Source organism: Mirounga angustirostris, unplaced genomic scaffold, assembly GCF_029215605.1.
Source record: "Mirounga angustirostris isolate CCGP_5_RB_7025 unplaced genomic scaffold, mMirAng1.0.hap1 SCAF_2, whole genome shotgun sequence".
Classification (NCBI taxonomy): domain Eukaryota; kingdom Metazoa; phylum Chordata; class Mammalia; order Carnivora; family Phocidae; genus Mirounga; species Mirounga angustirostris.
This window is the reverse complement of record NW_026991710.1, coordinates 142,787,228-142,809,968: the sequence shown is the minus strand read 5'-3', so window position 1 is coordinate 142,809,968 and position 22,741 is coordinate 142,787,228. Positions and strand designations below refer to the sequence as shown.

Sequence of the window (22,741 nt, the reverse complement as noted above, 5' to 3'; positions counted from 1 at the left end):
GAGAAAGCCTTGTATTGCTATATACTTAGGACTGACTCTGCTGCATCCCAAAGATTTTGAACAGTTGTGTTTTCATTTTCATTTGTTTCCATGAATTTTTAAAATTCTTCTTTAATTTCCATGTTGACCCATTTATTCTTTAGTAGGATGCTCTTTAGCCTCCATGTACTTGAGTTCTTTCCAACTTTCATCTTGTGATTAAGTTCTAGTTTCAAAGCATTATGGTCCAAAAATATGCAGGGAATGATCCCAATCTTTTGGTACTGGTTGAGACCTGATTTGTGACTCAGGATGTGATCTATTCTGGAGAATGTTCCATGGGCACTAGAGAAGAATGTGTATTCTGTTGCTTTGGGATGGGATGTTTTGAATATATCTGTGAAGTCCATTTTTTCCTGTGTAATTTAAAGCCTTTATTTCCTTGTTGATCTTTTGCTTAGATGATCTGTACATTTCAGTGATGGGATGTTAAAGTCCCCTACTATTATTACTTGTTGTCGATGAGTTTCTTTGATTTTGTTATTAATTGGCTTATATAATTGGCTGTTCCCATGTTAGGGGCATAGATATTTAAAATTGTTAGACCTTCTTGTTGGATAGACCCTTTAATTAGGATATAGTGTCCTTCTTCATCTCTTATTACAGTCTTTGGTTTAAAATCTAATTCGTCTGACATAAGGATTGCCACCCCAGCTTTCTTTTGATGTCCATTAGCATGGGAAATGGTTTTCCACCCCCTCACTTTCAATCTGGGGGTGTCTTTGGGTCTAAAATAAGTCTCTTGCAGACAGCATATTGGTAGGTCTTGTTTTTTTATCCAATCTAATACCCTGTGTTTTTTGATTGGTGCATTTAGCCCATTTACATTCAGGGTAACTATGGAAAGATACGAATTTAGTGTCATTGTATTGCTTGTAAGGTGACTGTTACTGTATATTGTCTGTGTTCCTTTCTAGTCTATGTTACCTTTAGGCTCTCTCTTTGCTCAGAGGACCCCTTTCAATATTTCTTGTAAGGCTGGTTTGGTGTTCGCAAATTCTTTTAGTTTCTGTTTGTCCTGGAAGTTTTTTTTATCTCTCCTTCTATTTCCAGTGACAGCCTAGCTGGATATAGTATTCTTGGCTGCATATTTTTCTCATTCAGTGCTCTGAATATATCATGCCAGTCCTTTCTAGCCTGCCAGGTCTCTGTGGATAGGTCTACTGCCAATCTAATGTTTCTACCATTGTAGGTTACAGACTTCTTGTCCCGAGCTGCTTTCAGGATTTTCTTTGTCTCTTAGACTTAAATATTTTACTATTAGATGTCGGAGTGTTGACCTATTTTTATTGAATTTGAGGGGTGTTCTCTGTACCTCCTGGATTTTGATGCCTGTTTCCTTCCCCAAATTAGGGAAGTTCTCTGCTATAATTTGCTCCAATATACCTTCTGCCCCTCTCTCTCTTTCTTCTTCTTCTGGGATCCCAATTATTATATTGTTTTGTCTTATGGTATCACTTATCTCTCAAATTCTGCCCTCATGATCCAGTAGTTGTTTATCTCTCTTTTTCTCAGCTTCTTTATTTTCCATCATTTGGTCTTCTATATCACTAATTCTCTCTTCTGCCCCATTTATCCTAGCAGTTAGAGCCTCCCTTTTGGATTGCACCTCATTAAAAGCCTTTTTCATTTCAACTTGGTTAGATTTTAGTTCTTTTACATCTATTGAAAGGGATTCTCCAGTATCTTCTATGCTTTTTTCAAGCCCAGATAGTATCTTTAGAATCATCTTTCTGAACTCTAGTTCCGACATCTTACTAATGTCCATATTGATTAGGTCCCTGGCAGTCGGTACTGCCTCTTTTTCTTTTTTTTTTAAGGTGAGTTTTACCATGTTGTCATTTTGTCCAGAGAATAGATGAATGAGAGAATAAAATGATAACAGGGTAACAATGACCCCAGAAAAATATACACTAAACAATCAGAAGAAACCTGAAACCAGGGGGAAAAGAAAGGGAAACAAAACAAAACAAAGAATATGATCAGGCTGGCAAATAGAACAAAGCCACACACTAGATTTTGGGTGTATTTTGGTCTGTTAAAAGAAATTGCCTCTCAAAATTTTAAAGAAAGAAAAACATATATACACAAAAATAAAGGTAAATATGATGAAGGGATGGGATATGACTGTAAAGATGGAAATTAAAAAAAGATTTTAGAAAAGGAATTGATAAGGTAAGAAGTTGGTTGAAAAAAGAATGGGGAAAAAAAGGAGAGATTGTTATCAGGCGGGAGACTAGGACAAGGTCATACACTAGATTTAGGGTATATTTTGGTCTGTTAGAAGAAACTGTATTTCAAAATTTTAAAGAAAGAAAAACTTATATATACCAAAAATAAGGTGAAATACAATGAAGGGATAGAATATGGCTGTAAAAATGAAAGTTAAAAGTTTTTAAGAAAGGAATTGATAAGATGTTCTTTGAAAAGGGAAAGAAGAATAATCAACAACAACAAAAAAAGAAAAAGAAAAAGAAAAAAATCTAAAAAATTAACTTTGAAAGACTAAAGAATCGTGGGAAAAAAACATGAATTCAATGTGCTGTATTCTCTTAGTGCTGGGGTTTTGTGGTTTTCATTGACTATAAACTTGGTCTTGGCTGGATGTTCTTGCTGACCTTCTGGGGGGAGGGACCTGTTGCAGTGATTCTCAAATGTCTTTGCTGGAGGTGGAATTGCACTGTCCTTGCCAGGGGCCAGGCTAGGTAATCTGCTTGGGTTTGCTCTCAGGAGTTTTTGATCCCTGAAAGCTTTCCTTACAGCTTTGGAGGATAAGAATGCAAATGGTGGCCTCCCAATCTCTGGCCCTGGAGGAGCTGAGAACTCGGGGCCCCACTTCTCAGTGAGCCCCGAGAGAAAAGAAGTCAATCAGTCCTGTCTCCCTGGTCTCCAGCCGCACTTCATGTTCACCCGGCCTGTGATCAGTCTCTGGCACATGACCCCGTTCGGAGTCTCCAAACGCAGCAGATTCTTGTGGTGTGCTCCCACGCCACTCCTCCCAGGGGTGGAAGGGGAGTCTCCCTGGATCTGCCTCTTTTTGGGTCCCTCCTCAAAGAGCAGTGGCCCAACTGTGCCACAGATCACAGTTTATGGCAACCCCGAGCTGAGGGCCCACTCCTCGTCTCTGTCTTTGCAGCCAGCTTCCCTGCTCTGATACCTGGGAGCTCTGCCACGCTTAGGCACCCCTGGTCTTTCTGGGACCCCGAGGGTCCTGTGACCACACTGTCCCAGCGAAGTTTCCACCCCCTGCTTGGCCACTGGAGTGACGTTCCTCAGCGGAGCAGACTTCTAAAAGTTCTGATTTTGTGCTCCGCTGCTCTATCACTTGCTGGTAGCTGGCTGACGGAGGCTCCCTTCCCCCTCATGCGGTCTATCTTCCCAAATATCACCTCAGATTCACTTCTCCACACATCCTACCTTTCAGAAAGTGGTCGCTTTTCTATTCATAGAATTGCTGCTATTCTTTTCTTTGATCTCCTGTTGAGTTTGTAAGTGTTCTGAATGGTTTGGTAACTATCTAGCTGAATTCCTGGGACCAGATGAAATTTAGGTCTCCTATTCCTCCACCATCTTGCTCCTCCCCTCTTGTTGTTATTCTTTATTTGACCACCTGGTTTGAAGAGTTTGCTTTTACTGGAACCTATATTGTTTAAAAAACAAAAACAAAAATGTGGATTTGGAAATTTTATGAGAGTAGGTAGTTGATTTTATTTAAGCTAAATATGGATCTGTTATATTCCATTCTAGCATAGATTATTAGACTTTTCATCAGTCCTATAGAATCAACAATTCTTTCAGGATAGGGACTGGGAATCAAAAATTTAAGAAGGTTCACACATGATTCTGATCATAGGACAATAAATTTGAAAGCAGGTCCAAATGATTCTGCTTTACTCAAGAGGTTGAAAAGTAGTCTGTTAATCACAAATTCTTAAATTCAATATTGCACATAAAATATAATTATACTTAAAATTAAAAGAAACTCTTTAAAAAAGATATTATTTATTTGAGAGAGAAAGAGCAGGAGAGAGAGAGCACAAGTGCGGGTGAGGGAGAAGCATAAACAGACTCCCTTCTGAGCACGGAGCCCAACAGGGGGCTCAATCCCAGGACACTGAGATAATGGCTTAAGCCCAAGGCAGATGCTTAAGTGACTGAGCCACCCAGGTGTCCCCAAAAAATAAGATCTTGTTGAGTTTTAGTGTAAGTCTCAATGTAATTTTTTAAAAAATAAAATTCTGTATTTTAACAGACAAAAGGAAAATACTATTATTTCAATAGATCCATGGAAACATTTAATAAAGTTCAGTACTCACTAATGATCAGACATTTTCACCAACTAGGAAAGAAATATAATTTCCTAAACTATTAAAATAGCCTGCTAAAAATCTACATCAAACATTGAAGTAATGATAAAACCTTATCTTCTTTGCCACTAAAATGAGGAATAAGGAAAAATATTTGCTATCATCACCACTACTTAGGAGTATATTGAAAGTTCTAGTAAATGAAATAACACCAGAAAAATAAGTAAAAAATGTGAGGATAGGGAAAAAAGAGAGAAAATAATTGTTATTATACTCTACCCCAAACAACCAAGAAAATCTACCTAAAATGTTCAAGAGAATCTAAACACAACTGATAAATAAGAGAAATCTCTTCTGGAATATAATACTGATATTTAAAAAAATACTTATTCTAATCACCATCAGTATGGAAATGTCCATAGGGATGAAATCTAATACCAATTCTAAGTACCAAAAGTGACTAATTGGAAAATGTATCAAAATAAAGGAAAGTTCTTTATAGATTTTGGATACTAGCCTTTTATCTGATATGTCATTTGCAAATATCATCTCCCAGTCTGTCAGTTGTCTTTTGGTTTTGTTGACTGTTTCTTTTGCTGTGCAAAAGCTTTTTATCTTGATGAAGTCCCAATAGTTCATTTTTGCCCTTGCTTCCCTTGCCTTTGGCGATGTTTCTAGGGAGAAGTTGCTGCAGCTGAGGTCGAAGAGGTTGCGGCCTGTGTTCTCCTTTAGGATTTTGATGGACTTCTGTCTCACATTGAGGTCTTTCAACCATTTGGAGTCTATTTTTGTGTGTGGTGTAAGGAAATGGTCCAGTTTCATTCTTCTGCATGTGGCTGTCCAATTTTGCCAACACCATTTGTTGAAAAGACTGTCTTTTTTCCATTGGACATTCTTTCCTGCTTTGTTGAAGGGTCCATTTCTGGGCTCTCTATTCTGTTCCATTGATCTATGTGTCTGTTTTTGTGCCAGTACCATACTGTCTTGATGATTACAACTTGGTAATAGAGCTTGAAGTCTGGAATTGTGATGCCGCCAGCTTTGCTTTTCTTTTTCAACATTCCTCTGGCTATTCGGGGTCTTTTCTGGTTCCATACAAATTTTAGGATTATTTGTTCTATTTCTTTGAAAAAAGTGGATGGTATTTTGAAAGGGATTGCTTTAAATGTGTAGATTGCTCTAGGTAGCATTGACATCTTCACAATATTTGTTCTTCCAATCCATGAGCATGGAACGTTTTTCCATTTCTTTGTGTCTTCCTCAATTTTCTTTCATGAGTATTTTATAGTTTTCTGAGATTCTTTGCCTCTTTGGTTAGATTTATCCCTAGGTATCTTATGGTTTTGGGTGCAATTGTAAATGGAATCGACTCCTTAATTTCTCTTTCTTCTGTCTTGTTGTTCATGTATAGGAATGCCACTGATTTCTGTGCATTGATTTTATATCCTGCCACTTTAGTGAATTCCTGTATGAGTTCTAGCAGTTTGGGGGTGGAGTCTTTTGGGTTTTCCACATAAAGTATCAGTATCCAAAATCTATAAATAACTTACCAAATTCAACACCCAAAGAACAAATGATCCAATCAAGAAATGGGCAGAAGACATGAATGGACATTTTTCCAAAGAAGACATCCAAATGGCCAACAGACACATGAAAAAGTGCTCAACATTGCTCAGCATCAGGGAAATCCAAATCAAAACCTCCATGAGATACCACCTCACACCAGTCAGAATGGCTAAAATTAACAAGTCAGGAAACGACAGATGTTGGCGGGGATGTGGAGAAAGGGGAACCCTCCTCCACTGTTGGTGGGAATGCAAGCTGGTGCAGCCACTCTGGAAAACAGTATGGAGGTTCCTCAAAAAGTTGAAAATAGAGCTATCCTATGACCCAGCAATTGCACTACTGGGTATTTACCCCAAAGATACAAATGTAGGATCCGAAGGGGTATGTGTACCCCGATGTTTATAGCAGCAATGTCCACAATAGCCAAACTATGGGAAGAACCAAAATGTCCATTCACAGATGAATGGATAATGAAGATGTGGTACACACACACACACACACACACACACACACACACACACACACAGGAATATTATGCAGCCATCAAAAGGAATGAAATCTTGCCATTTGCAATGACGTGGGTGGAACTGGATGGTATTATGCTGAGCTAAATAAGTCAATCAGAGAAAGACATGTATCATATGAGCTCACTGATAATGAGGAATTCTTAATCTCAGGAAACAAACTGAGGGTTGCTGGAGTGGTGGGGGTTGGGAAGGTAGGGGTGCCTGGGTCATAGACATTGGGGGAAGTATGTGCATTGCTGAGTGCTGTGAACTGTGTAAGACTGTTGAATCACTGTACCTCTGAAACAAATAATACATTATATGTTTAAAGAAAAGAAGACAGTAGGAAGGGAAAAATGAAGGGCGGGAAATCGGAGGGGGAGATGAACCATGAGAAACTATGGACTCTGTGAAACAAACTGAGGGTTCTGGAGCTGTGGGGGGATGGGTTAGCCTGGTGATGGGTATTAAAGAGGGCATGTACTGAATGGAGCACTGGGTGTTATATGCAAACAATGAATCATGGAACACTATATCAAAAACTAATGATGTCATGTATGGTGATTAACATAACATAATAAAATAAAATAAATAAATTTAAAAAATTAAAAAAAAAACCCAAAAAACAAAATAAAGGAAAGTATCAAAGTAGCAGTACAAACTAAAATATACTCAGGAATAAATCTAACAAAACATGCTAAGGAGAAAATAATTATGAGAGATTACAGAACTTAATTATACTTAATAAATGTAGAAATATACTAGGTTTTTGCTTGTTTTCACTTAATATCATAAATACATAAATTCTCCCCAAACTGATGTTCAAATTCAATATATATTTAATCTCATTCTATTCTTTCATCTTTCCTCTACAAAAAAAAAAAGTGCAGTAGAATATCTGAAGAATCCTGGGGTAGGGCTGAATTTTTTAAATAAAAAAAGGTAAAATTCAAGTAAATAAAAAGTCTGGTAAATTTTGCCATAATAATAATAAAAAAAGAAATTTCTGTGTAACAAAATTTCCAACCAAAGTTAAAGTATAAGGGACAGATTGGAACAAGACAATAAATCCACATGTAAGTATAAGAATTATTTATCTAGGAAAACTAGAGCCTGTACAAATTAACAGGAGAAAGAATCTAAAAGAAAAATGGACAAAAGTTACCAATAAGTAAATCACAAAAGGGAAATTTGAATGTTAGAAAAAAATAGAGAGATATATATTCTACAAGATACCTTTGGTAGTAATATAAATTAGAACTACGAGACACCATTTCACACTTCTCAAATTAAAATATTTGAAATGTACAATGTGCCATTATTTGTGAGACAAAGACAAGAAAACAACTTAAGTGTCTATCGGTATGGAACTTGGCTATTTATAGTGATATACTCATATGGTGGAGAATTATCAGTTGCTAAAAGAATGTGCTATCTATGTGTGTCAACGTGGATAGATCTCAAATATCCTGTCATGGGTGATGGATTGAGTCTAATCTTACGGTGTTTATCTCCATATTCAAATTTTCTAAAATAATTTAGAATAAGTATACTGTAAAATCAACCATATACAATTACAAAATAAAATACCCAAAACATCATTTATAATTATATTTTAAGCACACATTATGACCTAAGCATAGTTTGCTTATAATCATTTTATAGATACTCATTTTACTAATCCTCACTGCAACCACATGATTAGCTGCTTTTAATTCCCACAAGTCGAGAAACTGAAGCACAGAATAGGCAAGCAACTAATATAAAGTCTCAGAGCTTATAAGTCATATATCCAGGATTCTAATCGAGGCAGTCTGACTGCAGAATCTGATCCACTATATTATGTGTTAAAATATGCAAAGGGTAAATTTTAAAAGAATATGCAGCAGAATTAACATGTTTCTGCAGTGTTTTAATTTTTTTAAAGTAGCATGTAGTGGTTTCCCACATCCTAGCCAAAAAGCCAAAAAATTAAAAATTAGAAGATTAAAGAATTTGAAACAAGAGAAAGTACATAGTTCATGTTTTATATAATACCAGGTATTAGAAATTGAATTGAATTTCTAACGTCTATTAATGCAGGTATAACTCTGTAAAATTGCTTTGGAAAACAATTTGTTATTACCTTAAAATGTACAGATTAGTAATTGTCTATGAATGTATTTTGGTGTTTTATCTGTACGTTAGGAAATACCCACAAGAATGATCATTGCAGCATAGTTTGTACTAGCAAAAACCAAAACAGAACAAAACAACAACAAAAAAACCCATCTGAATGCCTTTTGAAAGAAGAGGATGGGGGCGCCTGGGTGGCTCAGTCGTTAAGCGACTGCCTTCGGCTCAGGTCATGATCGCAGGGTCCTGGGATCGAGCCCTGCATCGGGCTCCCCGATCCGCGGGAAGCCTGCTTCTCCCTCTCCCACTCCCCCTGCTTGTGTTCCCTCTCTCATTGTGTCTCTGTCAAATAAATAAATAAAATCTTTAAAAAAAAAAAAAAAGAAAGAAGAGGATGTAGAATGAATTGTGATGTAGATATATAATTGCATATTATGTAGCATTAAATTTATTTAAGTATAGCTTCCTGTAACCTTATGCCAGAATTTTAACAGTAATTGGCAATTAAGTCTACCAAACAAATTCCAGAAAACACAATTAAGATTTTGTCCTTTTAATAAAGACTCAAAATTAGGCATATGTATAGTATCATAAAAACTTAAAAAAATTAAGCAAGAGGATGATAAAAACTAAATTCAAGGCAGCAGTTACCTCTGAGGGGAGGGTAGGGAGATGAGTTTTGGAAACAGCGCAAGGGCAAAATTTGAGTAACCAGTTGAACTGTGGAATTTTCTCTCAAGCTGCTATTATTTTTTATAATCTTTGTGTTATGTACTTTGTATTTTTATTCAGCATGGTAAGCTTAACTTAAAAACTGTTGAGTCTGAATGTTTTTTGATTGATGATTCATTATTCATCACTTGTGCTTTCAATGTGAACTTCAGGAAAGGACCAGTTCTATACTGTAGAACAATTTTGGCATGATTTCATTCAAAAGGAAGCCAAATTTGTAATAGTTTTTTTTTTTTTAAAGATTTTATTTATTTATTTGACAGAGAGAGACACAGCGAGAGAGGGAATACAAGCAGGGGGAGTGGAAGAGGGAGAAGCAGGCTTCCCGCTGAGCAGGGAGCCCGATGCGGGGCTCGATCCCAGGACCCTGGGATCATGACCTGAGCCGAAGGCAGACGCTTAACGACTGAGCCACCCAGGCGCCCCTGTAATAGTTTTTTTTTTAAGGTAACAAATTTATTTTATAGAGCCTATGAAATTCTCATCTCATAGAGCCTGGGAAAAAATATTCAATAATTTTAAAATTTGATCAATCATTGCTTTTTTATATATTTTGCTTCTTTAGATTGTAATTAAAATCTCTACTAATAGGAATAATATGAAGTATTATCAATAGGAAAATAGCTAATGAGTATTTTTTTTAACATTTCTTTTTTTTTTAAAAAGATTTTATTATTTATTTGACAGAGAGAGAGAGAGAGCGTGTACAAGCAGGGAGAGCAGAGGGAGAGGGAGAAGCAGACTCTCTGCTGAGCAGGGAGCCCAATGCAGTCTCCATCCCAGGACTCTGGGATCATGACCTGAGCTGAAGGCAGATGCTTAACTGACTGAGCCACCCAGGTGCCCCTTTATTTAACATTTCTATAGAAAAATATATCACAGAAAAATATATTTTAATCATCTTAAAATTCTTAACACTTCATATTGTCTTAATATGATAACTTGTACATAATTCCAATCTTTAGAAAAATCACTAGTTACTCTACTTTTATCTTGAATATTAATACTGGTTTCCTTTCTCTACAGGACACAGAAAATATGTATTTTAATTACTTGAACTTCTGGCACTTTGTATTACATTGATTCAACATTTAGGACACAATGTGATGTCACTATCATACAGAATTTTGCAATTGCCTGTCAACAGAATGGGAGGTATTTCTTACAGAATGTTAACCGTATTTCCTAATTATCTCAGAAAGGGGAATAACACCTCATCAAAGAGACTTTTTTTTATGTTCAAACATTTTTATCATTCATATTCTTTAGAAGAAAATCAATATTCGGCAGCCTTTGGGAATAGTCAGATGTCCTTGCAATTTGTGGATACTGTGCCTCAAGTTGCTATGTTCACAAATGGTTTTTTGAAATGGTAAGTTAGGTTAAACTGCTCAGAAGAAATGAATGATATAATATGGGAAAAATTAACTAGAGAACCAATAGCATAAGTCTTCATTTGAAAATTCTGAGCATAAAAAGACTCCGAAGGAGCATTCTAACACAGGGAAGGAGGGCAAAGATATTTTTATATGGCTTTAGCAACAGAGGTTAGTTGAAGTTCTTGTGGATTAAGCCTTTGTATGAGCAATTTTGAGAGATGGGAGGAAAACTATGCACAAAGTTCACATACAAGAGGCAATGGGGAGAAAAAACTCAGAGAGGCCAAGGACATCTGAGGATCACAGTGGGAAATTCTCAGTCAGTGTCTTGTAAATAAATGTGTAAATACACATACACACATTCACATACTCACTTATATACTCCTATGTATTACATATGTATACTTTTTGTGTATATATTTTGTATATATAAGTGCATATATATTATGATCTGTGATCTTTGTATTCTTTTAAAATTAAGATAAAAAGATAAAAATTAAAAAATTAAGAAACATGATAAGGAAAGTATTTTATTATCTTATTTGTTAGTACTTTTTTTGTAGCTATTTTGAATGGTTATGTCCATTAAAAATAGATAGCTATGAATATTAAGGGTTGAGAATATCACTTATTTCTTCCTCCTCCTTTCTCTCCCCTTCCTTCCTTCCTCCCTTCCTTCCTTCCTTCCTTCCTTCCTTCCTTCCTTCCTTCCTTCCTTCCTTCCTTCCTTCCTTCCTTCCTTTCCTTTTTCTCTCTTCCTTCCTCTTCTTTCTTCGGTTCTCTTCCTTCCTCTCTCCTTCCTTCCTTCCTTCCTTTTTTTTTTTTTTTAAAGATTTTATTTGTTTGACAGAGAGAGACACAGGGAGAGAGGGAACACAAGCAGGGGGAATGGGAGAGAGAGAAGCAGGCTTCCCGCAGAGCAGGGAGCATGCTTAATGACTGAGCCACCCAGGCGCCCCTCTTTCTTTCTCTTAATAAGAGACCAGTGTGGGGAAATACAAACCAATTATACTACTACTAAGACCAGTAATTTCTTAATGGCTGGTTTATTAGAAATAAATGCATTTAAAATTTTCTTCTTATATTCGAATAACCCAACAATGAACAGTCCAAGCCAAAAGAGTGAAAATTTATTTCTCTTGAACTGATTTTTTTTCTGTAGCTGAATGATCATGAACATTATTTTCCACCTTGTATTTTATTTCATTAGAGGTTTGTAATATGCATTTTTATTTGATCCAGAATATTTACTTGTGTGTTTTGTTTTTTAGAATGAAAAACATTTACGGCATGCCTTGCCTGCCTACATAATTGATTACCAGAAGTCACAGGAAACAGAAATATGGTTATTTGAAACTAAACTTGGGAGACATGCAGAAAGGTAACAACACATTTATTTGGAAACTAAAGTTCAGCATCTAGGAAATATAGTTTTAATGATTTGTTGCTTCTGGAAGACAAACATTTCCTTTCACAGCATCCATGTTCTTACTGATTAGATAGACTTACATCTTTAGGATGTATTCTCCATCAAGATGCATAGCACTGAAGCAGGAAGAGCCTTGCTAAATTTATTGATTACAAAACCCTAGTCATTTTCTTTTCTTTCTTTTTAAATTTTATTTATTCATTTGAGAGAGAGAGAGCATGAGCAGGGGGAGAGGCAAAGGGAGAAGCAGGCTCCCCACTGAGCCAGGAGCCCAAACCCTAGTCATTTTCTAAAAAGAAAAAAACAAAACAAAACAAAAACCCAACTTTGTATAAAATATACACTAAAATTGAAGACAATTACTGTGTTAATTTTAAGATATCAAATTTTTATTTTTAAAATATACGAAGGACCACTGAGGAATTTTATTCTAAGAAGATAAGAATTTTTCAGTATTTTGGAGAGGAAAGATATCTATAGAGCTAATCAATGGAAGCTAAGTAATCGATTCTGTGGTAATCTCTCATGAAGAATATGACCTAAGTCAATGGTTATTCTACCCTTTTGGTTTCTTGAAACACATCATCTGACATTGTTTTCCCTTCAACAGATCATTCTTTTTGGAAGAGTAGATATGATGTGATGATGTAATCAGGGTCCTATGACTCTGGATTAAATATGCTTACAAGCAAGATATTTAGTTTCTCCTGTATCTAGCAACTTATTAGGCATCTCCACATTAATTTTTAATAGGCACTGCAAACTTAACATGGCTTAAACAGATCCTTACCCCAAACCCACTCCATTGGAGTATTCCCCATGTCAGTTAATGGCATCTCTCTTCTTACAGTTGTTTAGGACAAAAACCTGGGAGGTGTCCTTGACTTCACTCTTTTCCTTATTCCCCACATGTCATTCACCAGTCATCCTGTCACTATTCACCAATTTCTCACCATCTCCATCACTATGACATTAATTTAAGACTATCATCTCTTCCATGGACAAATGCAGTGGGCTAGCATACATTAACCTACTTATATTTCTCCTTCTGTTCTTGATCTCATATGATTTACTTTCTACACAGTAATCAGAGTGATCTTTTAAAAATATAAATATGATGTCATGTTATCACTGTACTCATAACTCTGTGGAAGTGTGTTAATCAATCTTAGAATAAAATTCCTATAAACCCTACATAATATGTAGACACTAAACAAACATCTTGAAATGAATGAATGAGGTTCAGTGACTTGTCTAATTAACATTGTAAGTTTTTAGGAGAAGCTAAGTTTTTTGAGACCATGATACCCTGCCAAAGAGCAAGATTTCTTAAATCTGTATAGCTACCTCCTGCTCTTATTTATTTATCTTGCTGAACTTTTCAATTTTTTGCACTTTTCCAACCTTTCCCAAATACAGACATTGTAGTGATAATATTGTTTAGTAGTAGTAGTTCATAATTACTAACCTATGAGAAGATAGCTGTTGAACATCAGATAAATACACAGTATTTATCTCATTTGTGGCCACTGAAAAATGTCTGACCTGACAGCACTAAGGAATTTACAGATTAATTATTCAGAGACTTGCAAATTAGTCATGGCTTATGTAGACTTATTAGTAAGTATACAGATCCAGAGGAGAAATAGTTGTTAATATTAAAATGGCGCTTAGAACCTAGTGAGATACAGTGCATTCTCATTTTCCATTAGACATATTCCAACTGTTCTTTTCACTTCTTAGGCATTTCTTTGATAATTTTTCTTTAATTTTTTTAAAGATTAAATTTTAATATTGATATTATTAATGGAAAAAAAAAGAAACTCCTTTTTCTAGGGTTAAATATCACCTAGGCTTTGAATATTGTCTCTTGTAATCACTAGGCTTTAAAAACAAATTTTATTGTAGGTGCATCAAACCTTGTCCTTGCTTCAGAATCTGTGGCTGGAAGGAGCTGACAGCTGAAGTGTCCTTTGCTCTGTTTCAGGCTCTGTGATACTAAAACTCTGTAAAAAAAGTTACATGATGCACAAGACTGTGAAAGCCTAAATACATGCACCAAAAATCATAACACACAGGTGAGATTCCTTCAAAAATTAATATTTAATTTTACTTTTAAAGATGTGACAGTGCTTATGAGTAGTAGCCAAAGGTGTAAACACCTCATCAAACAGAAAATATGTGTTTGTTATGTGTTTGCTTAATAAACATTGGTATAAGTGTATTGATCATATTTTTATGAAAGCATATAGGACTCTTTTCAAAACAAGTTAAGATTTTATTCCCTTATGGTGAGCTTGTCACCTCTTTCTTCCCTGACCAAAGAATAAATATCTATTTATTCTTGACTCGGCTGATCCTCACTGCTGCTCAAATTTCATAGGCCAATTTCAAGGCATAGGTGGTAATATCACACAGGAGATTTAGCTTTTATAAAAGCTCTTAGGAAAGGTGTTACTGGTGGCAATGATTATGGTGGTGATCAAGATATCTAGCCATCTACTCTGTTGCTTAGAAGGCACATTTTCTGTTAGGAAGACCAATAATAATGGTGATATTACTATTAATAGCAGTTAACTTTTATTGAGTCTTTATTATATGCTCATACCAGGTTCATTATTCACAGTATCATTAATTTTTACAGCCATTTGGCACATTAGATATTCTTGTTATCCTGCTTTATAGGTGAATAAGAGTGAAACAGCTAATTGATGGGCAGAGTTGGGATACAAACCCAAGTTTTTTTTGTTTGTTTCTGCTGGTATAGAGATCTTATCTCCTACTCAGCCCTGGTCTTCCACATAGGAACATGTATGACAATATAAAGCTTATCACTTTTCTTGTATTGCTGCTTTGAGATTGTAAATAAATACATAGTAGACATACCTCTAATGGGTGACCATCCTCCACCATTTTAAAAAATGCAAGTATTAGGGGCACCTGGGTGGCCAGTCATTAGGCATCTGCCTTTGGCCCAGGTCATGATCCCAGAGTCCTGGGATGGAGCCCCGCATTGGGCTCCCTGCTCAGCGGGAAGCCCGCTTCTCCCTCTCCCACTCCCCCTGCTTGTGTTCCTTCTCTCACTGTGTCTCTCTCTGTCAAATAAATAAATTAATTAATTTAAAAAAATGCAAGTATTAGATACAGTGAATGCTAGGCTCTATTTATTTTAAAAAATCTTCACTCAGGCAAAATGACTAGTTATACTGCTTAGAAAAATAAATTATATGCTTATTAAATTTTTTCTTAAAATGATTCTGAAAAAATAAATCTATCATATGGGAAAGCTATGGATAAGATAATTTAAGATACTGTTATTGCATATCTGAATTTTTACATTGTCTATCTGTAGGTTGATACTTTCTAAATTCATGTTTTTCTAGGACTCGAGGAATCACCAACACTAAATAAAGCAGCAGATCTTTGCAGAATGAACTGCCTTAGTGAGATTTTCCTTCAATACTTACCTCTGTTTCAAAGAGCTAAGAATAAAATTATTACTTCTATTTGGGACAGAACACTTATACCATTTCTAAAAATGGTAAGTCAACTACATGGAAATTCACAAACATTTTAAATTCAATAAAGCAAAAGTTTAAAGGCATAATACTTTGCTTTTCTAGATACTGTTTTTTTTTAATATGCATCTTAAAAATTGCTACCAGCAAACAATGAATGTTTCTAGGAAAAATAGTTCCATCATATATAAAAGTACTCAACAGAGAAAGTATTTCAGCCACATATAAAATGATACATATTCCTAAGAATTCCAGATAATAGTATAATTTTTTTGAAGAAACAATACTATTGATATACATTTACATTAAGGTAATAATTTACATAAATTGTGTGCTTATACTTTGTTAATTAAAACAGAGAAAAAGGAATGTAAAAGTCATTTGTCAGCTATTGTGAAACTAAAGAATCTTGGTTTCCATATTTAGCATAGTGTTTCCCAGGTTGATATTATTTTTGTATAGTTTATTGCAATCTCATTTTGGATTGACACTTTAGCTCAAGAAAAAGGATACATTTTGGAGTGGATTTTAACCAAAGAACATGAGGTTGTTGTCTCATGGAGTTGAAGAATGAATCTCACAGACAAAGGAGAGTGAGTAAATCGATAGAATTTTATTAAGTGAAGATACAGAAAAAGCTCTCAGGAGTGAGAGGGGTCCCGAGAGGGTTGCCACTGAGGGCTTTTAAGGTTGGTCTTTTATAGAAAGCTAACCAGGGAACTTAAATCATTTTAACATCTCTATTGATAGCACCTTGGAGTAAGGACTAGTGATAACACCTTCAATGGCTTACTTCCTTTTTAAGGTCCAGTAATTCTCTGTTGGTCACAAGTAGCTGTTATAACAAGACCCCACCTCTGACACCTAGGACAGGATGGTCTGGTTTGTTTCCTTATCTCTGGTTTCCTTACACATCCACATTTTTGGGATTTTTGTAAGCCTGATCCCATAGCCCCATACCTATCTCTCCCTACCTAGTCCCTGCCTGTCCCTTATTCAAACATCATGTAATATGTTGTTATAATAACTTAAGCCTACTAAGAGAATTATTCCCATTGCCTTAGCACAGTATAAGATAAAGGGATACTAAGTTACATGAAGCTAAAGCAATGTCTTTGTGAAATATTGAGAAACCCATATAATACAATACATTAAAGCATGGCTGTGTAGTTGTAAAACTACATTGTTGATTTTATTATCTAGTTGCTGTCAGCACAGTATCACTGTGCATGCAGATGACATTCCATTGTATACTTAAGAAATCCCGTCTGGTATGTACTTGTGTTTTATTTAGGTCTAACCAATGAAATGATGCCATAAACATTTTTAAAATAATTCATTTATTTTTAAAATTTTATTATTTCTTTCTTGATATATAGTTGACATACAATGTTATGTTAGTTTTAGGTGTATGCCATAGTGAATCAACAGTTTTGTACATTACTCAGTGCTCATTATGATAAGTGTAGTTACCATCCGTCATCATATGATGCTATTACAATACTATTGGCTATATTCCCTATGCTGTACTTTTCATCCCCATGACTTGTTCACTTTATAGCTGGAAGTTTGTACCTCTTATTTCCCTTCACCTATTTCACCTATTCTCTTGCCCCATTCCAGCAATCACCAGTTTGTTCTCTGTATTTATGTCTGTTTTTGTTTTTTTGTTTTGTTTTTTAGATTTCACAAATAAGTGAAATCATATGGTATTTGTCTTTGTCTGTCTGACTTCTTTTTTTTTCTTTCCAATTTTATTTAAATTCCAGTTAGTTAATATACAGTGCGATTTTAGTTACAGGGGTAGAATTTAGTAATTCATCACTTACATACAACAAGTGCCCTCCTTTATCCCCATCACCTGTTTAACCCATTCCTCACCCACCTCCTCTCCCATAACCATGTTTATTCTCCAATATTAAGAGTCTGTTTCTTGGTTTTCCTTTCTCCCCCTTCCAATATTCATTTATTTTGTTTCTTAAATTCCACATATGAGTGAAATCACATGGTATTTGTCTTTCTCTGACTGACTTATTTCGCTTAGCACAATACTCTCTAACTCCATTCACATCATCGCAAATGGCAAGATTTTATTTTTTTTTATGGCTTTGTAGTACTTTGTTGTAGATATATACCACATCTTCTTTATCCGTTCATCAACTGATGAATGCTTGGGCTGCTTCTATATCTTGGCTGTTGCAAATAATGCTGAAATAAACATAGGGATCTATATACCTTTTTGAGTTAGTGTTTTGATTTTCTTGGGGTAAATACTCAGCAATGGAATTACTGAATCATATGGTATTTCTATTTTTAATTTTTTGAGGAACCTCCATGTTGTTTTCCATAGTGGCTGCACCACTTTACATTCCCACCAACAGTGCATTGACTGTTCCTTTTTCTCTTTATCCTCACCAACACTTGTTATTTCTTGTCTTTTTGATACTAGTAATGCTGACTGATATGAGGTGATATCTCATTTTGGTTTTGATATGCATTTCCCTGGTGATTAGTGATGTTGAGTGTCTTTTCACCTGTCTGTTGGAATGTATATCTTCTTTGGATAAATGTCTATTCAGGTTCACTTCCCATTTTTTTTTAAAGATTTTATTTATTTATTTATTTGAGAGAGAGAATGAGAGAGAGAGAGCACATGAGAGGGGGGAGGGTCAGAGGGAGAAGCAGACTCCCTGCTCAGCAGGGAGCCTGATGTGGGACTCGATCCCGGGACTCCAGGATCATGACCTGAGCCGAAGGCAGTCGCTCAACCAACTGAGCCACCCAGGCGCCCCTGTTCACTTCCCATTTTTAAAGCAGATTTGTTTCTTTGGTGTTGAGTTGAATAAGTTCTTTATATATTTTGGGTATTAACCTCTTACCTGATATATCATTTCCAAATATCTTCTCCCATTTAGCAGGTTACCATTTTGTTTTATTTTTCTCAGTTAAAGAAATGTGAATTTTTCATCCTAAAACAATTAGAGGCTAGACATAATTGGAATGTGAATTTCACTGGCCTGCCTGACTTAACTGGTAATATTTTGTGGAAGAATATTGCTTATTATTATCATATTTAATACAGTAGAGGTATGTTTTAAATAACTGTATAATTAAGTCTTTTATTCATTTTTTTGGTGAATGGGTCAGAATTGTATTTGACAAATAATTACAGTTGACTATTCATCACTTAACTACAATTGGGTGGGAAGCTTTCTTCACAGATATTTTCTGTGGAAAATCTGTATTTTCACAAGGGGTTAGTGGTTCTATTGAAGGTCTAGTAACTAACTATGAGATAATGTGAGCTATTTGAGAAAAAAGAAAAAGGAGGTTAAATTGAAGGAAACTATAGGAGCTACCCCTAGAATACTAGACAGTTGTTACCGTTCATTGTGTTATCTTTCCTAAATCAGATATTTTGCATACATAATAAAATTTGCTGTTGATCATTTTTAAAAAAGGTGTTGTTTCTATGAAAACTGAAGAGGAGTGTCAGATTAGAGTAGTAGTATCTGAAGGAGGAGGATGCACAGTTCAAGAGCCCTGTCCCACTTCACCCAGCATGACCTTCAGCATGATATTGATTCCTGACTCCTTCACTTACCATATTGGAGCCATGGGCTGCCTTCTCATTGACCTATCTGGTTTTGTTTTCTGAGTGAGAGAAAAATATAGCAACACCAGTAACAAGTTCAAAGATACTTTACTGTCTTATAACATTAGTTCCAACATGAAAAATATGCCAGGACCTATTCTATTTTCTTTTAAGCATCCCAAATGAGATACAGACATAAACTTATGAAATAATTTATATACTCATAAAACAAAAAACATGGTGACTATCACTCAGACTTTAATTATAGTTTGAATATATTTTCTTTTTCCACACAGGGCTAAATTTAGGATTGAGTGACAATTTGATGCAGGAATATCAGAAGCTGTGGAACGCAGTCTTAACACTATCAGGGGGTGATAACTTTGGGAGACTCATGCCCTTGAGGACAACATCCAGACCATTTCTTACACAGGAAGACCCATGTCACCAAGAAGTGCTGACAATGTTTTCAAGTTGATCTCATTCAGGACAGAAAAAGATTAGCTGTATAATCCTTGTATAGAAAATAAATCTTGCCCATTAAAGTTTTTTCTTTTTGCAGCATTGGTCCTGCTGATTAGCTGCCATACCTATAGCACCTTCTTTGTCTTCCTCTTGTTTTCTTTGTTTATTTGAGTGAGAACATGAGAAAGGGAGCTAATATTTATTAAGCACCCATTCTGTCAGGTATTGTGCTTTGCCCTTCACATGATATTTGAATTTGGTTTTCAAAACAGCCCCACTCATATTAGTCTCATTCTCATTTAACAGATAAGATTTTGGGAAGTTGTCTTAAATCACAGAGCAAATTCATGGTAGAGAGAAGATTTGGATGCAAGTCTGTCTGTCTCCACAGCCAGACAAGGAAGATATCTTGTAGTACTATCTTTTGTGTATTTTCTATAAAAAGTAATAGTTTTGCTAAAGCATATTTGCAGAAACCAGCTTGTATTTAAATAGATCTCAGGGGATTGTGATTGAGAGATTAGACCAGGCTGTTTATGTAGAAAAACTGTATTTGGGATTTAAATGAAATATATAAAGGTTCTTTAAGTTTCAACTATTCAGAGATACAGAATTAACTTTATTACTTTTCATCTTATTAATACTGATGATTAAATTTAGAAAATTTTTATAAACTTTACAACTTGCTTCCTTTGGTCTATGGAAAAAATAGGTATATTTCTTACTGTGGCTCAGAATAAATACTTGACTTTTCCAGCTTGCATGGTGATCTTTTGACATTTCTCAAATGTGTTCAACTGCAGTTGAAAGGAAATTCTACATCAGTTCACTCAATATATTTTCCATTTTTTACTTTTCTTTTTTTTTTTTAAATTTTTTATTGTTATTGCATTATTTGTTTCAGAGGTACAGATCTGAGATTCAACAGTCTTGCACAATTCAAAGCGCTTACCACAGCACATACCCTCCCCAGTGTCTATCACCCAGCCACCCCATCCCTCCCACCCCCCACCACTCCAGCAACCCTCAGTTTGTTTCCTGAGATTAGGAATTCCTCATATCAGTGAGGTCATATGATACATGTCTTTCTCTGTTTGACTTATTTCGCTCAGCATAATACCCTCCAGTTCCATCCACATCGTTGCAAATGGCAAGATCTCATTCCTTTTGATGGCTGCATAATATTCCATTGTATATATATACCACTTCTTCTTTATCCATTCATCTGTCAATGGACATCTTGGCTCTTTCCACAGTTTGGCTATTGTGGACATTGCTGCTATAAACACCGGGGTGCACGTACCCTTTCGGATCCCTACTTTTGTATCTATGGGGTAAATACCCAGTAGTACAATTGCTGGGTCATATGGTAGCTCTATTTTCAACTGTTTGAGGAACCTCCATACTGTTTTCCAGAGTGGCTGCACCAGCTCGCCTTCCCACCAACAGTGGAGGAGGGTTCCCCTTTCTCCGCATCCCGCCAACATCTGTCCTTTCTGACTTGTTAATTTTGGCCATTCTGACTGGTGTGAGGTGGTATCTCATTGAGGTTTTGATTTGGATTTCCCTGATGCCGAGCGATATTGAGCACTTTTTCATGTGTCTGTTGGCCATTTGGATGTCTTCTTTGCAGAAATGTCTGTTCATGTCTTCTGCCCATTTCTTGATTGGATCCTTTGTTCTTTGGGTGTTGAGTTTGATGAGTTCTTTATAGATTTTGGATACTAGCCCTTTATCTGATATGTCATTTGCAAATACCTTCTCCCATTCTGTCGGTTGTCTTTTGGTTTTGTTGACTGTTTTCTTTGCTGTGCAAAAGCTTTTAATCTTGATGAAGTCCCAATAGTTCATTTTTGCCCTTGCTTCCCTTGCCTTTGGTGATGTTTCTAGGAAGAAGTTGCTGCAGCTGAGGTCGAAGAGGTTGCGGCCTGTGTTCTCCTTTAGGATTTTGATGGGCTCCTGTCTCACATTGAGGTCTTTCAACAATTTGGAGTCTATTTTTGTGTGTGGTATAAGGAAATTGTCCAGTTTCATTCTGCTGCATGTGGCTGTCCAATTTTCCCAACACCATTTGTTGAAGAGACTGTCTTTTTTCCATTGGACATTCTTTCCTGCTTTGTCAAAGATGAGTTGACCATAGAGTTGAGGGCCCATTTCTGGGCTCTCTATTCTGTTCCATTGATCTATGTGTCTGTTTTTGTGCCAGTACCATACTGTTTTGATGATGACAGCTTTGTAATAGAGCTGGAAGTACGGAATTGTGATGCCGCCAGCTTTGCTTTTCTTTTTCAACATTCGTCTGGCTATTTGGCATCTTTTCTGGTTCCATACAAATTTTAGGATTATTTGTTCCATTTCTTTGAAAAAAGTGGATGGTATTTTGATGGGGATTGCATTGAATGTGTAGATTGCTCTAGGTAGCATTGACATTTTCACAATATTTGTTCTTCCAATCCATGAGCATGGAACGTTTTTTCATTTCTTTGTGTCTTCCTCAATTTCTTTCATGAGTATTTTATAGTTTTCTGAGTAAAGATCTTTTGACTCTCGTTAGATTTATTCCTAGGTATCTTATGGTTTTGAGTGCAATTGTAAATGGGATCGACTCCTTCATTTCTCTTTTTTCTGACTTGTTGTTGGTGTATAGCAATGCCACTGAGTTCTGTGCATTGATTTTACATCCTGCCACTTTACTGAATTCCTGTATGAGTTCTAGCAGTTTGGGGGTGGAGTCTTTGGGGTTTTCCACATAAAGTATCATATAATCTGCAAAGAGTGAGAGTTTGACTTCTTCTTTGCCAGTTTGGATGCCTTTGATTTCTTTTTGTTGTCTGATTGCTGTGGCTACTACTTCTAATACTATGTTGAATAGCAGTGGTGATAGCGGACATCCCTGCCGTGTTCCTGACCTTAGGGGGAAAGCTATCAGTTTTTCCCCATTGAGAATGATATTTGCTGTGGGTTTTTCATAGATGGCTTTTATGAGATTGAGGTATGTACCCTCTATCCCTATACTCTGAAGAGTTTTGATCAAGAAAGGATGCTGTACTTTGTCAAAAGCTTTTTCTGCATCTATTGAGAGGATCCTAT

The 22,741-nt window shown here is 35.8% G+C and overlaps 1 protein-coding gene across 17 annotated transcripts in view; it reads left to right on the top strand.

Moving 5' to 3' along the window:
- The window catches only part of DDX60 (DExD/H-box helicase 60), a 202,919-nt gene that overhangs the window by 121,671 nt on the left and 58,507 nt on the right, over positions 1-22,741 (top strand). For 14 of the 17 annotated variants that reach the window (XR_010409612.1, XR_010409620.1, XR_010409626.1 and 11 more), the window contains exons 38-42: positions 9,953-10,105; positions 10,292-10,420; positions 11,916-12,025; positions 13,982-14,151; positions 15,457-15,614. The gene's annotated coding sequence lies outside the window, so the exon portion shown is untranslated. Of the gene's footprint in view, positions 1-9,952; positions 10,106-10,291; positions 10,421-11,915; positions 12,026-13,981; positions 14,152-15,456; positions 15,615-16,087; positions 16,185-22,741 lie in introns of all 17 variants that reach the window. The other 3 variants (XR_010409611.1, XR_010409613.1, XR_010409627.1) reach the window with 3 other exon arrangements.